Raw genomic sequence first — 20,210 nt, 5'->3', positions numbered from 1 at the left:
AGGGAAATCGTGCTTATTGAGGGTAGGTGGGTTGATACCTGATGGGTGCGTAGCTAGTAAAAAGCAAAATTTTTGTCATTGATATACAATTACTTTATAACTTTCATTAGAAAAATAACTTTGCATTCCTGTTTAATGTCTACCCTCTGTTGGTTCATCAGATTGTCCTGCTAAGGACCTGTTATCCAGGGTGGTTGTATTGCAGGTTCCTAGAATTACAAGAGAATTGAATCAAGCAAATGTAAGCAGGAATAGTCAGGCTAGGACAAATTCGGATAGAATCTCTGTCAGAAGTGTAACTTCCGCCAGCAATAATGGGAAAATATTATTTTAATGGATGGATATTTAGCTTTCTTTTCAGTGGTTCTGGAATATTGAAAACAAAGACCAGGGCTTAGACTACAATGGGAACATACGGTGTACTTCATTGCTGCTCCTTATCTTAATTTGTGTCCGGTAACATTTGTACATTTTTAAAAACGAGTCCAAGGAAAGCTGTGGGAGGATCTCTTCTTGGCTTGGAGAGTATGTGTAAAATGATTACCCTTAATACTGTATTTGTTATAGTGGACTTAGACTTTAAATACATGTATTGTAAAATAGTTTGTTCTCGGTATTGAGCCGTGTGTATATTCTTCGAATGTAATTGTAATACCTCCGGATGGGAACCTGTGATGCGAGGTAAAGATAAAAGTCGCGCTTTATGTTTGTAACTAAAACAAGATCACAACCTCTTCTTTGTGGAAAAGTGTAAGAAATCTGCCTGCTTCATTTTCTTTTTGTTGCAGAGTTCTCCAGATTAGGTGGCTTTTAATCATAGTAGCATATTGCAGCATAATTTGCTCTAAAATGTCTTCATTGTGACAGTTGAGTATTTCAGTTTGCTTGAACATTTTAATCTGGATTGTTTCAAACTGTGATCAATAAATTTGAGTGATTTACTTCTATTTTTTTTCTATTTTCATGCTTCCATTAGGATTTTGAATTTTATTTTGCTCATACACATACAATTTGTTTTTGAGAAAGAGTTTCTGTTTTTTTGGTTTTTGGTTTTTTGATTCCTTCATGCTGCCTTCAGGGCAGCGCAGGTGCAGCTTCTGGGACTGGGAATCGAACCGCAGACCTCTGCGCCTGATTGCATTGCCCCAGTTGGTGCTTTAAACAACTGGGCTATCCGGCAAAGCCCCTATAATTTGTTTTTGAAAGGAAATGGCTCTCAGGTATTAATTGATTTTCTGGCTTAAAGTTCAGTCCTACTGAGTGCTCCCACCGTGCTTAGCGGTGCATATCCTTCTCTTCCTACATTGTCATGCACCAAAGAAATATTTACAGACAAATCTTTTAAACGCAATTGCTTTTAGATTGTCCCTAAGCAGATCAAGTAAGTATTAAAAGCAGCTCAGAGTTTAAAGAAAAAGCAACAGTAGCCACTAAATTTAGCAGTCATGGCATGATAAGGATCAGATTGTATCTTTGCTATATCACTGGGAAATCTATTACTCCATATGTTAATGTGAGCCATGAAATTGAATTGTGGAGGAAAATCTAGGTACTGAGGTATGGGGAAGCTTGGAAAGGATTGAGTGTACTCTTGTTAATTGTGGTTAAGTGGATTGTTCTTAATCAGAGACTTAGATTTTTCAGGCTCCACTAACAATATATTTGGTGAAATTGAGCATTTGCTGTGTCTGGGTTATCCCAGTAGTAATAACAGTTAATTGTAAGACAATGCATTTCTTTCAGACTCTTTATTATGGGATGTTTTTGGAAGAATTTTATTAACCAAGTAAATGAGTAAAAAATAATAAAATAATTGAAATTCAGGTGTACTTTTGATCCCAACTATATACATAGGTCTTCTGCCCCAAGGTATTGTACAAAAGACCAGAATTTCATTAGAAAAGAGTAAGTTTGTGGTATGAAAACTGTCCTGTTTGCAAGATTAGTATCTTTTTAAGAGTGTCAGTGAAAAAAACTGGGTCTTGTATCATTTGGGAATAAGACCATGATTTTATATTAAAAAGAAAATATTAGCAGTATTTCATATTTGGGTATTTGGTATGTTGAAATCTTCTCTTATGCTTGTTGCTGACTACATTTAATCTCAAAGAATCTAAAGTCTTTCCTTGACATTGAGGATGCTCATTAGTTTTATTTAAAATACTGCCTATGTTAAAAGCATTTTTTTCCTGCTCTTAATCTTACTACATGCTTATGGCTACCTGTGAGATAAAAGATGATCAGAAAGAAAAGCAACACTGAAGAATGTCTCGAGTGGAAGTTGTCTTTTGGCTTAAAGACCGATATGGCTGTCTTTAAGCCAAAAGACTTGTTTAATTTCAAATTACACTGTCTTTGACGCTTTAAATAATTTAAAATACTAATCCTAAGCCAGTTGAGTAGAAATATTTAAGCAACATGGATTTCTAACAGGATCCATTGATGTATGTGACATAAAGAGCAGTACTTAAAGGTTTGATGTCAAATGGTTTTCTGTAGACAGGAGACAGGGACAGCTAAGAAAAACTGCTTGAGAAACATACCCTGAGCCTGAGAGAAAAGAGGTTGGAGGTTTTTTGTAGACTTCTTATAAGTGATAACACCCCCCACGATCACTAATTTCTGGGAACCAATTGCTATAGTGTAGATGCTACTTTTCTACATATATTTGCAGTGGAGTCAGACTGGCATTAATTCATTAGACTTTGAATAGCTATGGGCTATTACAGCAGACGAGATCCTATGCATATTTATTCTCATCTAATTGATCCATTATTACTACCTGGGAAAGAAAAACATAAAATGATGTTTTCCCCATTAATAAGTAATATGAAATAGAACGACTATTATGCAAATTCAAGTTTGGGGATTTTTTTAAGTTCTAGGTTATTAACTCCTAATATACTTCTTTTCTATCTCCTATTGATCCTGACCACCTTATGTCATGTTCAGCCTCAAAAATTTTCCCTGTGCCCACTATTCAATTAAATTCATTGGCTAATGCTTGTGTTGTGTACACATAGAAACATTTTGTACTTTGAAAGACAAGAGTTAGTTGATCTCACAGGATGATTATTATGCAATGCATTATTTCTGAAAATGTGGTCTAATTAGCTTTGCGAAAATGTCAATGGAGCCCAATTTATTCAGTGAGGGCTGCAAACATCACAAATGTAGGGACTATTGCTGAGAGAGAAGTACTCTTCACCTGGAGGAAACCGAGTTTTGGAATATATTGCCAGGGGAGTTTTTAGCTCACCCCATTTACCTTTAAGTCTCTAAAGATGTACCTTTGTTCAAGTTTATCTTTAAAAAATATATATATATATTTTTTTTTCTGCCCTTGAGCCCCCTAGAAAAGAGAAAAAAAGCAATCAGTCATATCAATTTTGTGTAAACATTGTTTTGAATTTGATGTACCAGAAACAAATTAATCTCATTAGTGTTAAAAGTAAAAATTCAGTGTGATGTCGTTAGCTGAGTTCATAAGTGTTTTCCTCACCAGAAACTCAGTATTTTTAGAGCTAAGACGGTTTTACTGACTTTTGTATTTACTTTGAAAGCCTTATCCATAGTCCATAATTGGTAGGTGATAACAGTTTGATTAACTATCTGGACACTATAATGAAATATCATTTCATGAATAAGTACTGAAAAAGTGAATTGTTTTGGACTTCTGTTTTAAGCAATAGATTCATTCCTTTGCCTACAAAAGTTTCTTATATTAGGGATAAATACAGATACACATGACTGTCATTTGTTGGATTCTGAATATATAGAGCAAATATTACCATTATCCATAACCTTGTGCGTGTGTGTGCTTTAGATAAGAATTTATTCATTTAATGCCATTTAAAATTTGTGTGGTCCTTTTCTTGACTCTAGTAGAATTCTGCTGTTTCAAGAAAAGGTGATTTTAAGCAATATTTCTCTAACATACATGTATACACTTTGTATGCCTTTTCTTAACATATGTAAATAAAAACTTAATGAAAAATAATAAATGTAACATGAAATTGTATCTCAACCTGACTTTAACTAGTCTTGAGTGTTTTATTTTTAGTGAAATGTTTCCATTGTGAGGCCTTTTTGTGGCTTTCTAAAACTGAATTAGATGTATACTTGACTTTTTTTTGAGTTCTAACAGGAAGGGATAAATTTCAAGACTTGGCTTTGTATGCTGTTCAGCTGCTGAAGATTGCATGGATTTGCTAGCACCAGCCTCGGGTTTGAGGCCCCCTTCTGGTTTAGCAGGAAAGGCGTTTTGGATTCCTCACAGCTTTTAATTTGGTGTGGCAAACAGATAGCATTTTCTTGGATTCAGTAACCTAATTTTTCTAACTGTGTGTTTTTTTCCAGCTATTTCCTGTACTGGTGTTATCAGCGACACTAGCACAAATGTCACAAAGTGACTTCCATGTTATAGCCTGACAATTGAATGAGTACCTATCACCTTGTTCATTTCTCACCTAACATCTTAGGTTTTTGTTGTTTGTTAGTTTTTAAGTCTTTAGGGTCTCCATTATTTATTTCAAAGGTTTGAATTTTCAACAGCAAAAAAGATTTTTTCTATTGAAATCATTTATTTTTTATAATTTTATTTTAAAGAAAAAATTATGAGAACAGTAGTACAAAATTTCAAAACAAGATTGTAAGAAATCAACAATATTCAGTACCTTGTGAATTGTTTTCTTCAAAGTAGCTGCTCATAATACAAGATACAGGCATAAAAAACCAATCAAGTATGTTATTTGTTTGATTTTTGGTACCAGAAGAGCCCACTGGAAAATTTCTGATACTTTACCCACATTATACTTCTTTTGTCATTTTCATGATACCGTGAATTTTGTGATTGTTTTTGAGGTCTTTTAACCTTATTTAACTTGAGCTATTTAATTTTTCTATATCTTGATATTATGTTACGAATAGTATAATGAAGCATTATTTTGCCATTCACTTGAATTAAATTTGTTATTGGAGCGTTTAATTGTCTTGTATTTTACAAAGTAATTTAAAGTCATTGAAGCAGTTAATATCTTCAAGATATTTATCCTTCAGTTAAGAAACCTCTACTTAACGTTGTAAATTGCTTACAGATACTAAATCATTTATCCTAACATCCTAAGTCCTTTCACATATAACATCAAGTGAAAATGTATACAAAAGTTATTCTTAACAGCTGTATAACAATGATACATTCGTTTTTGTAACTTGGGAAACTTCTTAAAAATTACAAGAGCTTATCTATAAATCACATAAGTCTTCATAAGATTTTCTTTCTGTATTTCATAGTTTTGTTTGTTTTAGGGAAGGGTCTACAGGGTGTTCAGGGTCTCACTACTAGATCGGATTTGTAGTGATGTGCCTATTTAGAGACTCTCAAGAGCTGGGATTGCAGGTGCACATCACTACGCCCAGTCTCCAATGCCATCTCAGGGTGCTCAGGGACCCCTGGTCCTGCGCCTGCTTGCAGGCACTTAAATCTGCTGAGCTATTTGGCTGGCCACATTTCACAGTTTCTACGGTATAACTTAAAATTCTGAAGGCATATTAATAGCTTCCTGTTTTAAAAAAAAATATTACTGAAACTTAACAGTTAATGATTACTAACAAGTTAATTATTTTGAAAGAGAAAATGATATTCAGAATTATCCTAAAGCATTTTTTTTTTTACTTCATGTTATGTGGCCCAAAAATGATTGATAAGAATAGGAATGTTTTCTGCCACAAGTTATAGGCACAGTGATATAAAGTAATGGGGATGCGCTTTCCTAGAGCAAGTACGCTAAGCTGGAATAAGTTATTTGATTGTCGTGTAGAGGCTCAATATTGATAAAGTTTTTCCCTCGTGGTTTCTCTCATGCCTGCTGTGAGACAGAGGCGTTCTGCTGCTGTCACATCCGGGTACAGCATTTTGTTGACCCAGGTATCTCCAGCGCGAGGAAGGAAAACTGCGGAGCAGCTGTGCTTGATGAGCGTTTAGCTTTTAACTAGGAAATAAGAGCTTTGCTGGGGCCGGGGAGATAGTTCAGCAGCAGAAGTGCTTGCCTGGCAAGCACAAGGGCCTGAGTTCAATCCCCGGTTTTGCCAAAAAAAGGAAAGCTTTGCCAAAGACCTTCAGCAATCTGGCCTTTGATTGGTGAAGCATGGGGACAGGTATTGAAACTTGTTTTGTGGGTAACTGTCAGTACGTTCAGTCATCCTGTGATGATTGAGAATGTGTTAACTTTAAATTTTATTTTTTCTCATTCTTAATATTTTGGTCCCTCCCACTTCTCCATTTTGTTTTGTTTTGCATTTTGTTAAGGAAACAACATCTAATCTGCCTACACCAAATTATCATTGATTACCAAATTTTAAGTCTGGGCAAAAGCTGTCCTCAGACTGATGGTATCTCTAGTTAAAGGCCATCTAGCAAGCACCTCATCTGGTGCTTATCCAAGTTTCGTCACAAGCACTTGATTTTATTAAAATCTGCTTTAAACTTGAAAATGTTTGGGAATCTGTGTAGTTTACATTTCAAGCTCTGGGGTTTAAGCACCTGCCTGGCAAGCACAAGCGCCCGAGTTCAATCCCTGTACACATGCCATGCTCACTCCAGAACCCTGGGCATGCTGTGCCGACCACCAAAACCAGGTGTGGTGGCACACACCTGTAATCCCAGTGCTAAGGAGGCTGAGACGGGAAGATCAGTACGAGTCAAAGCTGCGCAATGAGATCCTGTACCAAATAAATAAGATTAAAAAAATATGGATCTAATGAAAATGAAAGAAAAACTGAGTAGTAGAATTCCTTTTAAGATTTGTTCTGTTGCCTTTTAAAGCCAAAGATAAAAGGCCTTATTCTCTAGTCATAAACACATAAAAATTTGTCATACTAGAAAGTGGTGCTATCCACTTCTATAATGTGGAAAAAATGAATAGAGTGAATATTATTTAAGTTGTGACTCATTCATAAATGACACATCATAGATGGACAGTTTTGGTGAATTATGATGATTATGAGATAGCAAAGCCTGAGGAGAAAACAACCTGAGAAAAGTGGAAAAATAATACTGAATCTGCCTACCCTCCCCCCCCCATGGGGCATTATCAAAGATAGGGACCTTGACTATAATTTTCATTTACATATCATCTTCCTTGATTTGTATTGTTCTGTCATGCTTCAATAATTGAGTGGATTTATTGGGCCAGAATACTCCTGGTAGGGTAACATGTGAATTTCTCTTATGTACCAGTAGCATGATGGTATGATAATACATATAAAATCAGTGCTTGGAATAATCTAATCTTTCAATATAGTTAACATAAACCTTATAAGGTATCTTAGGACCAAGGATAGGTGACTTTTGACTATGATATTACGGCAGTTACTGTGGTAGAGACCCAGAAACAAGAGATTGACCTGTGTGGTAATCACGAAACACTGTGAGAAAGACTGAGGCAGTATGATATATTGGTAATTGCCGGGGTAAGCCATGGCTTATAAGCACATGACCTCTTGTATAAATAAAGTTTTATTGGAACACAGCTATGTCCATTCATTTATGTATTGTTAAGTTTGCTTCCTTATTAATAGCAGAGTTGAATCATTGAAATGAAAAATGAATGGCCCATAAAACCAAAAGTATTTCAGGGCCCTTTTCACAAAGTTTATCACCAGCAAGTGGGAGTACAAGCTCTATAGTCTGACAAAACCACACAGTCAGGACTATTTGTTCCATAATTACTAGGTATATGTTACTAGATGTGTTATTTAATCTCTCTAAACCCATCTCATTTTGTGATACATAACTTGACTCACAGCCTTTTTAATGTTGGTTTTTCACATTCAATGTATTATGCAGGACCTGACAATGATCATTGAATCTTAAGTAGTTGACTTTATTTTGATGTATTATTTTAAGTGAACTATATCTTGGTTCAAATGGCAGTTTGAAGCTCTAATTTCCCCTGCTCCCCTAAAATAAATGTTCAGAAAGCTAGAATATGCCCTTGAATTGTAAGAATTTTAAGGAGTTGCACAAAATACTTGCTAGTGTAAAGAGATTAACTTTAGTCCCAAATAATCTAGATGTATGGAAAAGTACACCAGTACTTTGTAATACAATTACAATTGAATGGCATCTTCAGTATTGTGGGAAAACGTGCCAGTCAGCCAATAAAGAACAAAAGGTCAGATACATTCTTAGAACTCGGAAAAAAATAGACTATGAAAATTAATCACCTTACTACCAATATTATAGACATAAAAATGATTACTAGGGAATCCTAGGAACGTAGGGCAACAAATTAGGTAACTGACTTGAACAAGATATATATATATATATTTTATGTATTTTGTATAGGTTTTTTTTTTTTAATGTATTTTGTACAGGGTTTCACTACACAGCTTGGGATCAATGATCCTCCTGCTTTCAGCCTGCCCAGCGCTGGGGTTACAGGCATGTGGCACCATGTTGAGTCTCAGTAGCTAACTCAGGGAGCCTGGAGGGTGGGGCCAGCATGGGATGTGGTGCTAGGGATCAAAGCCTGCACCCTGCACTTGCCTAAGCAAGGGCTTACTCTGCTGAGCTATCTCACTGGACCAAAAGATACAAAGTAATAGAGACTCAAAACAGTCTTCAACTAAACTATAATACACTAACTTGATAATATACCATGAACAAAGAGGTTTATTCCAGGAAGATCAGATTGGTTTAATGTGGAATTCAATCATACTGACTCAAAAAATAATACATGATCATCTCACATGAAGAAAAAAATTGCCCAAAAAAAATTTTTTTTTTTAGCAAACTAGACATAGAAACTTCCTCAGCCTGTTAAAAGATAGGTACAAAAAACTCCCACTTCGTATCTTATTTAATGGTGGATGGCTGAGTACTTCTTCTGAAATCAAGAATAAGACTGGTATAATTGCTTTCATAGTTCTGTTCAATATGTAGTAGAAGTTCTGACCAGGGCCATTAGACAATAAAAAGAAATAACAAACCAATTGGAAAGAAAAAAGTATTTTCACAGATAAAATGATCTTGTATATAGAAAATTTGAGGGAATCCACAAATTATTAAAGCTACTTCTATAGCAAGATTGTGGGATATAAGATCAATATAAAGAAATCAGTTTTAAATTTATACTAGGCCTAACATACCAGAATAAAATCTATCAAATATCCATATACAATAACATAAAAGAATAAAATGATAATTTAAAAATACATTGAATTTTAAAAATTTATTCAGCAATTTAAACATTGTCAATAAGACCCCTAATTTTAAACATACTGTCTCAGTTACTTTTCACTTTACTTTGCTCTGCACCCAAAATTGAGAAAGGAAAAGGTTTATTTAGCTCACAGATTGTGAACGTTTCAGTCCGTACTCAGCTGGCTCTAAGGCAGAGTAGCACATGGCAGAGGGCAGCAGTTCATGGAGGCGGAAGACAGCAAAATGTATTCCCTTATATTGCATTGAGTCTATCCACCCCAGGGTGGGTGTAGCACTCCCATAATCCCAGCATTGGGTCATGAAGTAATCATAAACTCCAGAAGCCCACCCCAATGAGTTCATGACGCTTTGAGGGAACAACTAGATACAAACCATGACTCATACTTATCCCATTAGTATTCCATAATTTTTACCATAATAATTTTTTATTTAAAAGTTAGCTGTACATTTTGAACACATTTCTTAACTAAGAATACATTTAACAAAGGAGAGCTAGATTTGTACATACATCCAGTAATGGACCTACAATTATTGAAAGACCTAAATTTAAAAACATTGCATGCTCACAAATTGGAACATAATATTAAAATGGCAGTATTTTTCAAGTTAATCTAAAAAGTTTCTATATCAAAATAACACCCGCTTTTTTGGCATAAATTAGCAAGTTGATCTTAAAACTTAAATAAAAATTAAAGAGACCCAGATATATGTATCAGGGGTTTAGAATCTTTTTTAAATTTTTTTAGGGTCTCACTACTAGATCAGACTCTTAGTGATCCCCATTTATAGCCTCCCAAGAACTGGGATTACAGGCATGCACCACTACACCCAGACTCAGTTGCCATCTCAGCACACCCCGTGGGTGGGGCCGGCATGGCAGGCTCCAGACTCGAACCCCGGTCCCTGCACCTGCTTACCAGTGCTGTAATCCGCTGAACTATTTGGCTGGCCCCCTAGGAGCTTAGAATCTTTAGCTCAGAAACAAACCCTTACATTCAGCTCAATTAATTTGGAGCCAGCAAAGATACCATGGTGGGGCATTCAATGGAGAAAGAAGGGTCAACAAATCATACTGAAACAACTGGACACTCACATGAAAAAAACAAATGAAATTAGATCCCAACTCACACCATGTATAAAAATGTAACAAAGTGGGTCATTTTATCATCGATTAGATGATGGTATCTTAGTTATCACCAAATCATAGATGACAAAATATGAATTGGACTTCATCAAGTCCAGAAGTGGAAGGTTAACCAAATGAAAATATTTGCAAATGAGGTATTTAAGAAGATAACATGCACCCAAAAATACACAAATAACTTACAATTTAATAAAAATTCAAAAGTAGACAAAGGGTTTAAATAGAATTCTCCCCCCAACATAATATAAAAATATCCAGGAAGTGGGCTGGGAGATAGCTCAGCGGCTCCAGTGCCTGTCTGGAAAGTGCAAGGTCCTGAGTTTGATCCCTGGTACAAAAAAAAAAAAAAAGCCAGTAGGCATATGAAAAGACAGTATCGTTCTGTAACTAGGAATGTGAATGAAAACCAGAGTGCACAAACTGGTTTACACCCATTAGAATAGATAAAGTCAAAAGTGCAGAAAAGCTGGGACTAGAGGGGCATTTGTAATCCCAATACTCAGGAGATGAGGCAAGAGGATTACTGTAAATTTAAGACCAGCCTTAACTACATAATGAAATCCTGTCTCAAAAATTAGGTGCGGGAAGGACAGAAATAAACAGGTATTGGCAAGGATTTGGAAAAACTGAAACACTCATAAATTCTTGTAAGAAGCCTAAAATGGTACAACCATTTTTGAAAATACTGAATTTGATTCCAGTACCAAGAAGAAAAAAAAAATATTTTGGCCATTGCTCATATTGTCAGTCAGTTAACATATGACTGAGCAATTCTGCTGCAGGCATATGGCCAGGAGAATTTGGAAAAAAAAAAAAAATTAAGATGCCATAGAAAAGCTTCAGCGTGAATTTTCATAGCATTATTACTTATAATGCTAAAAGAGACAACCCAATGTCCATCAATTGATAAATGTGAAAAAAGGACATCTATCTGATGAAGTATTGTTTGACCGCTTGAATAGATAATGAGAAAACAGATTATCCTTGAAAACACACTAAGCAAGTGCCAGATACAGCTGGCCACCTTTTGTATGAAATGCCCAAGTCGGCAAATCCGTAAAGACAGAACATAGATTAGTGTGAAGGGGTGGGAGGGAATTGGGGAGTGGCTGCTAACAGTTTCACAGTTTCAGGAGTGATGAAACTTGAAAATTAGATAGTGATGATTAGCCAGCTTCCTGAGCATATTTTTAAAGCTAATAAATGACATTAAAGGGTGTATGTTTAGGATAGGTGAAGTATATTATAATACAGCTGTTTTAAAGTGAGTATGAGGGGTAGGCAGATAGCTCAGCAGTCTAAGCAGCTGCTTGGCAAGCACAGGGTCCCAACTTTGATCTCTGGCACTACTGCTCTGCCAGCCCTGAAACTGGGCATGGTGGCACACGCCTGTATACCAGCGCTGGGGAGGCTGAGACAGGAGGATCACTATGAGTCCGAGCTGCATAGGGAGACCTTGTACCAAATAAATAAAATATTAAAGTGAGTATAATATAAAAAAATAAACAAGGATCCAAATCACGGATAATTGAATTAGTAGGAACCTAAAGCCCCTGATTGGATATCTTTTGACCTCAGTGCACCAGACAAAATTAATAAAAGATAGACAAGTCTACAAATGCTTTGCAGTATTTTTTTAACTTTTAAAGTAATATTAGAGAAATACACTAAACTCCTAGAAAATGAAAATGGAGCAGAAATATCTACTAGTTATTGAACTTATCTTCTCCACAGAAAATGATAGGAGACAATAGAACAGTGTATACAGAATTGTAATGGAATAAGTTTATGATTCAAAATTCCTTATCCAGTTGAGATATAATTCAGCAAATATAAGAACAAAAGAACAATGTTTTTTAGTCATAGAAGGACAAATACTACGATTACCATCAACAAAAGCGGTTATACACTTTTCTAGCCAGACAATTCAGAATTCAAGATTGGGGTGATAAAATAATAAAGCAACATTTATAGTTTCTGCTATTTTGTTTTAAATTTATTCCAGATGTTAAAATTAGTTCTTATAAAATAAGATGGTTTTCATAGAAAATACTGTTCTTGGATCCAGTATGTATCCAAGATCATTTCAAAAAATAAGATTCATAAAAGCCACTAAATCCTTTATTTTTTTATCTTTCTATTTTTTATTAGTATCTGTTTTCAGTACATATGATTACATTCATTGTGAGGCATTGGTACATATGCATGATATATCTTAATTCCTTTTGTATCCCCTAATCCACCCTTCCCCTTTCTCCATCTCTTTTTTGTTTTGTTTTGTTTTGGCAGAACTGGGGGTTGAACTCAGGCCCTTGCACTTGCCAGGCAAGTGCTTATTCCACTAAGCCATCTCCCTGGCCCCCTTTCTCCATCTCTTGATATGTATCATTTTTGCAAAAATTCTGTTTCCCTGTTTCCTGTTCTGTTAAATTTTGGTCTTTAATTGACTTATCCCTTGGGTTTACCATGAGATATTTGTCAGCTTCTGTATATTATTTATTTCACTGAACATTGCCAGACTACATCCATTTTTCTCAGAAATGACTCATATCCTTCTTTATGGCAGAGTCGTACTCCATTGTGTATAAATACATTTTCATTCTTTATATTGTTCTTTGTATTTCATTGTTCTCATAAGAAAGAAACTACATGGTATTTAAACTTGTGTCTGATTTAGTTTACTGAAATTCCTTATTTTATATGCAATTTAGTCATATACTTCATTTTTATATTCATAAAAATATAAGTAACAAAACAAAGGAAAGAAAAGTGATCAAAATAGAAATAAAAAGAAAAAATAGAATGAAAGCATGCTAGGAAAGTGTATGACAATTATTAACAGCATTAATTCCTTATTGAAAGATTAAATACTGTATACCATTAAAGTTCATTAAATTAAAGAAAGTAATATCATTGTAAAGAGAAAAGAAGACAGATGAGTCTGAGCATGGTAGCACATGCCTGTGATCTGAGCACTAAGGAGGCAGAAATCAGGAGGATCACTACAAATCCAAGCTGTGTAGTGAGATAGTGAGAGCCTGCACAAAAAAAAAAGAAAAAAGAAAAAAAGAAACAACTTGAAGAAGACATAATATGCAAAAAATTTAAATTTAAGGTGGCCCTATTTGTATTAAACAAGACAAACTTCAAGACACAAGCTTTAATCTAGTTCAAAGAGTAATTTATGTTACTAAAGGAATCTGTATTGAAGATTTGACACCATTGATTCTATCTGTACTGATCGCAGAGAAAAACATTCTGAAAAAGTTTAAACACAGTTTTTGAAGTCAGATCTGGATTCAAGGGGAAAAGTAAATAAATACGCAAAGTTAAAGAATAAAAGATAAAAAAGCACTTGCAAAGAAGCAAAAGAAGTAACAGTGGCCCAGTGTTGGTAGCAGATTCAAGATAAATTAGAGAAATACAGTCAATGAGTGGTATCTATGCGTTCGCTGCAGGGCACAACAGCCCCAGAGGCAGGTGCGCATGCGCAGTGCGGGGGCGTGCCAGGGATCCACAACTGCCTTTCTCTGTCATCTTACACTTAGCTAGTTGGACCATTCCCCCTGTCTCCGTGGGCAGCCTACCTCTGCAGGCATTTACTACCCCCAGGATGAGATAGGGCAAAAATTGATGATGAGAAAGTCATCTGTGCATCTGAATAACAACAAACAAAAACTGTATATTTTTAAATGGTGAATATGAAAAATTTTGCATTTTTTCTACACTACAAAAAAGTGTAGAAAGTTGTAAAAATCAAACACTATAAAGCAACTGAACATAGAAAGCATTTAAATTATTTGTTTTTAAAAGATTTAGCTTAGCAAAACAGGCCTGCGTGGCACAAATAAGGTTGTGAGTTCGATTCCTGGTGTGGGGGTGAGAGGGAAGGATTGTACTCCTTCATCTGCATTGAGTTCATATCAGATTATTTAAAAAATGCCTTATAAGACATTGATCAATAAGAATGTTAAAATTCCATAGTTTCTTTTAGATTAAGAAAGTCAATTATTCTTGTTCAGGAGTGTTGTCATACAACTGTAGCACTGTAGAGGCTGAGGCAGGAGCATTGCTGTGAGTTTGAAGCCATTCTGGCCTATATAGTGACTTCAAGGCCAGCCTGAACTACATAAAGAGACCCTGTCTCAAAATCAATCAATAAATAAATAAAATGAAAAGAAAGAAAATTTTTATTAAAATGCTGTGTCTCATGTTCTCTCATTTTATTTTTTGGTTGTTGTTGTTTTTGTTTTTGTATATATGTTGCTCTAGCTTATTGTTGTTTGTTACCTGAGTTGGAAAAGTTTCTATTTGATTAGACTCCTGTCTCTTCATTGCCACAAAATATATTAAGACACATACACTTTTTATCTTTACAAAAACTTACTATTCAGCTGGAATAATCTGTCACAGAGAATCATTAACCATATATGAAACACCACAATAATGGTTATCTTTATGTAAGCCAATCATGTGACTATAAAGGATAATGTCCTAAAACCCTAAACCCAGTTTCACTTTAAATATAATAGTGGATTACTAGTCCACTGTTGATATTGTTGATATTTAAGTAATATTTTCCTCTTTTCTCACATTGGAATGACTCAAAAATTAAAACCTTGAACAGAAATATCTCATTCATAAAATGGATCTGAAATTCCCATGGAAATGTACCTTAGAAATTAGGACATAAATTTCCAAATCCAGCGAAATGTCTTGCTGAAAATCTATCCGTTAACCTCTAAGCCTTTATTGAGGACTTGCCTACTTTGGATAAGTTTTTTCCATTAATGCTACTTCATATGTTTAAAGACAAATTAACAATGAATCAATGATAAAAAGCAAAGATGAAAGGGGGAGGGGCAACTATGGAACTGAGAAAGCACAGTTACTGAAGAGATACACATGGTTGGGCAATGGGGGTGCTCAACAGTATTATCCCGATGGATGAGGAACAAAGGCAGTAAGTTCAGAAAGGTGACCTTCAGACATGACAAAAAGTGTAGATCATTAAATTTCTAGTTCTCCAAAAAAATGCCTTGCATATTCTCCTAGCTTCCTGCAGATGGTTAGGATACAGAGAAACTATGGTGTTGAAGAAGTAAATCACAACTGTTGGCCACGATTCACATCAGGCCAAAATGCTTTACTCTCTGAGAAATTAAGGAAACTAAAATTTTGCTTTTCCTCAGTGCACCATTACATTTATCCAAGGTCTGATCAAAAATATAGTATGTATTTATATTTTAAAATTACAGTAAATGGCACATTGTCATTAAGACTCCTCAAACACTCCCTCCTTGATGCAACCCTGCTCAGCTCATCATTCTTGTCCCCACCAGACGCATTTCTCAGAGTCCTCTTTCTGGAGTATCCCTATGAGGTATGAAAAGCATGGTGAGTCCTGCTGCTAAGTGGGCCTGATACTGTGTGGCATCTGACTTTTCCCCAAAGTCAGTATGAAAGGTAAATATCTTGAATGAATTCAGGACGTCAAGGCAGCCAAGATAGTGCAATAAAAGACAGGAAGGAGGCCTTCCAGAACGGCTTCAGAAAGTGCCAAGATGGATGTGATAAATGCATTCTAAGTGATAAGTAGCCTTGAGGGGAATTAATGGCCTGCTGTCTTTTATTGTAATAATTTTTAAAAATTAATTGTTCATTGTAATTTGACATCACACCTCATCTAAAAGTTAATATTGAAGTGTTTGTTTTAGATGTGCGCATTGAACAATTCATGATACATTATGTGCACTTTCTCCTTTCCAGGTTGAGGTGAGGAAGCTGTATGAGAAGGGCAGTTTAACTTGGGAAAATACCAAAATGACTGCACCAGATGTTAATAAAGCAGAAAAGGCAATGTCAAGCCATGGTTTGTGATCATGTGATCCTGACACAGGGTTATGTATCATGAGAGGCCATTATTAGAATGGGAAGAGAAAGTGGAAGGTTTTGAGGAGACACTGGGACTCTTATAGAGAGAAAGTCAACATATTTAATTGTTTTTCAAGGCTTACCTTTCATTATGACCTGAGCACTGTGTTAGTAACTATATGTTATCCCCTGAATTTTTGTAACAATCCTGTGAGACAAATAAGTGCCATTACACAGATGAAGAAAGAGGTCCATAGGAACTTACGCCTGTTTGCATGTTTCCCTAGTGAACATATGGTCCTGCAATATATCATCACTTCAAAAACAACCAGAATTTTTCATGTATTTCTATAAAGTAGTCCATAATGACTACAGAGTTTGTGTACCTTGAGAATTCTTTAACCACTACTTCCATTCCAGTCTTAAAATTAAAAAAAAAAAAATCAGTACCAGTTATTCTCTGACTCCTTTAAAATAATGAAATCAATATTTAAAAATTCTAATCGATAAAAATATAGATTATCTAGTTGATAATACAGGAAAAAATCCAGTTTCCTTTTTCCTTTTTTTTTCCAATTTGTATTTTTTATTAGTACATGTTTACAGTACATGATTACATGATTCCCAGGGAGTTTGTATATATTCCCCAGTTTCTTTTAAATCCGTTTCAGACTGACAATTTGGTAGGCTCAATTCCTTCTGCCTTAACACACCAAGACTGAATTGTGTTTTGCAGTTTATGTTTGGGGAATTTTTTTTTTTTTTTTAAGCTGAGGGGAAGCCTTTTGAATTGTCTCACACCCAACTGCTCTGTTAAGCCTGCCCAGCTGGCACATTCACTTAATCTGCTAAGAGAATGGAGACTTACGAGTTTGTCAGAACTTTAAATTATAAATCCTTAGGTAAATTTCAAATATGCTATTCAGTTATTCATATAATTTTTGGACTATGTTTAGCAAAATGAGGTAAGCCTGTTATTATGCAAAGTGACTCAAACCATATCAGAAGAGTTTTTCAACAGTCTCCCTAAACTAAGATTAAATGATGAAACAGTCAACTGTGTTATTCCTTATAATGTTTTCTCCCTTTAAAAAAATTAGAAAATCAGATGTGTTTCCTTAAGCCAGATAAAAACTGAACACACATAAACTTGCAAGTGATTATTCTGCTGAATATGTAGATTTTATTTATTAGAGAATAATCTTGAAATTGTGTGTAGTCAGTACATGGTGATAGGTTTCCAGCCTCTCAGCTTCATTGTCAAGGTAAAACTAATTGGTAAGTGGAATGCAGCAGTATCATGGATGGCTTGTTCTAATGTCTTTTCCAGGATATAAGGTAAGGAAGAAGTCTTTAATGTTAGCAAGTGATTGCTTTCGTGTGTAAAACATTTTAGAAATACATACTGCCTTCTAATGTAAATGGATTTCTTCTGAATTGTGTTGTGTGAAGTTGAACTTTGTGAAATTTCAAATATATGACTACTTGGGACCTTCAAGGAGAATAAAAACTAATACATTAGCAATTAAAGCCTGGATGGTATTTTTCCAAAGTTGGAAAGTAGTTTTCAACAGAAATAAAAATACAGGGTTGTTTCTAATATTGGTGTAAGCACGCACTTTGGACCATGCTCACATGAAAGATCATTTTGTTTCTTCATCCTCCTAGGTCTTGCATGTCTTGAAATTACCCAGAATTTAACCTAGGCTTTCCCCTCTTATTACTACTTAGGAAATTTCATCCATTTTGATAGCCTTAAATTTGTTCAGAACTCCCATAATATCTCTACCTAGACCTGCACTCCAACATCTAACCTCATTTACCCAACCACTTCCTTTGTGCTCCACACTGGTATTTTATAGCATCTTAGATTTACCAGTCTACTTCTTACTTTAATGTATCCAGAATCATCCCCATGGCAGCCATCTTGGCTCACCATCTTTGCTCATCTGAATTGTACAAACAACCCAGTTTGCCCTTAGGGTTGTACTCTGGACTTCGCATGTTTCCACACTGTAAATAACCTCTCAGATTTTACTCCATTTAGAAGAAAATGCAACATTCTGCCGGCCTGTAAGGCTTTCTGAGACCTGACCTCTGCTCCCTCAGCCAGCCTCTTCCCTTTTGTTCACTGAATTCTCTGTTTCTCACAACCGCAAAACTCTTTGCTGCCCTCAGTCTATGTTGTTTCCTCTTTCTGGAATCCTGCTTCTTTTTTTCTTATTTATCCTTCCTTTCAGTTTAAATGACATTTTCTCAGAGAGCTCTTCTTAATCCCTCTCCAGCCTGAAATATGCCCCCATTATTCTTTCACACAGCACATTATTTTTTTTCTTCATTATGCTAAACACAGTTTGCAGTCACTCAGATGTGTGTTCATTAGTCTGATGTTAGCTCCATAAGGGCAGAGCTCTCATCTGCTGTATTCACCCTACTGTGTGTCATGTCTGGTACACAGTACCTACTATCAGCTTGAAATGAATGTTGGTGTTTAAGCAAAATGTTGTTGTTTAGAAGAATATGTGGTGATGAGGGGCTCCGGAAGTGTGGTATGGTACATGAACATGGGGTGGGATTAAATCATCTCTTCATTTTGGGTGACTGAACTGTTCCGAGTCCCAGTGTAAACCTTTTGAAATCAAGTATTTTCTCTATTTTATTCACTGTAGTACTGCCAGTGGCTAGAAAAACGTTTGGTAAATAGTAAAGCTTAATAAATATCTGTTGAATGAAAGTCAAGATTTGATCCCCAGTACTGCAAAAGCAAAAAACAAAATAAAGAAGTTCAATGTGATGGTGTGTTCTTCCAATTCCAGGATTTTGGAGGCTGAGGCAAAAGGAGCACCATGAGTGTGAGGCCAAGGCAAACTGTAAGACCGTCTCTAAGAACAAACGAACACAGTTGGGGGAAGGAACTGCTATTATATGATAATAAATGGCAGATACTTTTTCAAAACACAACTCACACTTTTTTTTCTAATAGTCCCATAGGCCCTGAGCTTCCATGAGAATTAGAAATGCGGACAATGAGGTAGACACAGCAGAATAATCTGTGACCTTTTTCAGTCTGACTCATACTTACCACCCACCACAGACTGGCTAGTTTCAACAACTATTTCATATTCTTCAAGCATACTGAGGCAAAGATTGAGAAATATGTGTGTGAATCTTGCTTAGAACCAGTGTCCCTAGGATAATAGCTAATACATAGGAATGTCTATGACAGTATCAAGACTTGATGTTGTTAGGCTGAAGTGTGCATGTGTGTGTATGCATGCGCATGTGGTGTGTGTGTGTGTGTGTGTGTGTGTGTGTGTGTGTGTGCAATTGTAAAGTGGTTATATGGTGATGGTATTCTCTCTCTTCTGGTAAGAAAGAGCAGGACATGTCCTTGATTGACTGTTCCCTTGTGCGTGTTACTTTGGATTGGATTTAATTCCAGACAGCTATATTCTTTCACACCCTTCCTTTTGTATGCTAGGAATCAGGGCCTTGTAGTTGCTAGGCAAGTGCTGTGCTACTGGCATATATTCCCAGTCCTACCTCATCTATATTTTTTAAAAGGAAGAGGATAAATTTCTTGCCCTTCAAAAATCATATGTTCACTTTATTTTAAGCTGCCTTTTCAAGAGAAATATGTATCCTCCTAGTTACTGTGGCTGGAAGAGACTCAGTTACGCCACATTTACCTTTGTTTTATCTAGTTTAAGAATTTGTGAGCTCTGCAATCATTTTTATATCAGTTAATTGGGCATGAAATCCATGAGGGACAAAGGAATGAGGGTTAGAATCACCGCAGGATGTCACAAATCCCAGAAATAGGTGAAGTGAGAATTCATCAACCAGCTGAACTGCACGTTACAGCCAGACCTTGAATTACAGAGGTGCAACTTCGGCAGTCAGAATAGCTGAAGGTGCTTCTTAAAGCCCTCTGCTGGTCCATAAATGTAAAATGTTTACAAGCCA

The 20,210-nt window shown here is 35.7% G+C and overlaps 1 protein-coding gene across 1 annotated transcript in view; it reads left to right on the top strand.

The window, feature by feature from the left end:
* Positions 1-20,210, top strand: part of Serpini1 (serpin family I member 1) — an 85,820-nt gene that overhangs the window by 793 nt on the left and 64,817 nt on the right. The window lies entirely within an intron of this gene.

This window comes from Octodon degus, unplaced genomic scaffold (genome assembly GCF_000260255.1).
Source record: "Octodon degus isolate 3935 unplaced genomic scaffold, OctDeg1.0 scaffold00055, whole genome shotgun sequence".
In the NCBI taxonomy this organism is placed as follows: Eukaryota; Metazoa; Chordata; class Mammalia; order Rodentia; family Octodontidae; genus Octodon; species Octodon degus.
The sequence above is the reverse complement of the archived record's forward strand: the minus strand, read 5'-3'. Positions and strand labels throughout refer to the sequence as shown.